Here is a 1,780-nt window from a genome sequence, read left to right as displayed (position 1 = left end):
TTTGGTCAGTGGTCAGCTCAGGAAATCAATGTATTTAACAAAACATGTTTTGAGACAAACTCATTCTAGACCAACCAATAGGCTTGCATTCTGCTTTTTTAGAAACTAGAATTTTACAGTCAGGTCACGATCACTGGTACAAGCCCCTGAGTTATAGAGACAGGAGTAGAGAAAAATCTCTCCAGCAAGAAGCAACAAGACCAAGTAAGGTCATAGTGACAACTTGCCCAAACGGAATTAATGCAGTGGTTTTCCATTTGATCAAAGAACAAGTGAGTGATTAAGATCCAAAGGTGTCTTGAAGTGATCACTTCAGCAGCACATATAGTACTAAAACTGGAATGAAACGGAGAAGATTAGCATGGCCCCTGCACAAGGATGAGATGAAAATTCGTGAAGTGTTCCATATTTTTCAGCTCCCTCACTCAAACACAGCAGAAGACAGCCCTCTAAGACTCAGGAAGTGGGTTCTCACCAGACACCTCCTCTGCAGGCATCTTGACTTTGGACTTCCCAGCCTCCAGATCTTTGGGAAATGAATGTTTGTTCTTTAAGCCCAGAACAAAACAAAACAAACCCCCCCCCCAAAAGTATCTTGGAGACACCAGTGACTCAGAAAGTCACTGTTCATTAAATAACTTTTTTTTTTTTTAACTAGAATTTTAGTTCATCAAGCACCATTTAGATAGTGATACATTTTTAGTTTGACCTCGGAAAATTCTTTTAACGATTTTATTGTCCCTTTTTACAGAGCTGTAAACATTGTCACAGGCCTCCAGGACAGTTTAGACTGAAAGTATATTACTTACCTGCAGCACGGGTCATGGAGTTGCTTCTTTAAGTTTTGGCTTCTTGTGAGGAAAATGGGATCATTGAGTAACTTTGGTCACTTTGTTAATGTGTGTGTCTGAAGCTTTCACTCATAGTGATATTGCATAGAGAGGGGTTTGGTGCACTCATTTTATCAATATTACCAGTGTTGTTATATCTACTAAACGCTTTAAGAAAAGAGTCTGGTTCACTGGGTGTTTGCATGGGGTAGATATCTTCTTAGAGACCGACTTGTGAACCTACACTGAGAAACCCCTATGCTTCCCAGCAGTTTATGAGCTCAGTGGAACAAGGTAAGGTCTTTTCCAGCATGAATCTAAAGAAGTTTTCCTTTGTTGGTCTTGAAAGTGGATCCACCAACCCAGGTGCAAATTGATGGCAGAAACAGGGAAGTGTGCTGCGGTGCTGTGAATGATAAGATTTCAAAAAACCCATAAGAGTTTGGCAGAAACTTACAGCTTTATGAGTGCTTTTGAAGATCTTTTTCGGGCTTGTTTTCTTTCTTTCTCTTTTTTCAATAATAGGGGTAAATCAGGATTATTTTTTATGCATCTTCTCCTGACAAGACAGTAGGAGTTCAGATTAGTTTACCTGTTGGAATTTCTGCAATGTTTATTAGCCAAAGGGGAGCGATTCAGGCCGCTTAATGTTTGTAGTGGCACGTATTTTAGCTAAATTTGTCTTTTATTGATGGAAAAAAAAGTTTCAATGCTTCTGAACTCTGGGGATCACTGAGACAATATAAACTGTCTTGAATTGGGAAGAATTTGGAGGTTTTTAAAAACAACCTTTCAAGTGAAATGAGCACCTCTGTTGTTTGACATAGAGAGGGTTGGTCTCCAGTGGGGATTAATATCACAAAGGAGTTTTTTAGCAACAGTGGCAGAAACAATATTTATGCATAGGAAGGCCTTAATTCTTCCAGGAAAAAACCCCACAAAACACTTTA

At 39.2% G+C, this 1,780-nt stretch overlaps 1 non-coding gene across 1 annotated transcript; it reads left to right on the top strand.

The window, feature by feature from the left end:
• Nucleotides 1-303: 303 nt before the first annotated feature.
• Nucleotides 304-413, top strand: LOC115803885 (U6 spliceosomal RNA). Its single transcript, XR_004024686.1, has one exon. It is a non-coding gene; the product is annotated as a U6 spliceosomal RNA (small nuclear RNA).
• The last annotated feature ends 1,367 nt before the right edge of the window (nucleotides 414-1,780 follow it).

The sequence above is a fragment of the Delphinapterus leucas genome, chromosome 1 (assembly GCF_059928025.1).
Source record: "Delphinapterus leucas isolate spDelLeu-1000000601 "Yukka" chromosome 1, BTC_Dleu_Yukka2, whole genome shotgun sequence".
NCBI classification, from domain to species: domain Eukaryota; kingdom Metazoa; phylum Chordata; class Mammalia; order Artiodactyla; family Monodontidae; genus Delphinapterus; species Delphinapterus leucas.
This window is presented reverse-complemented; position numbering and strand designations above follow the sequence as displayed.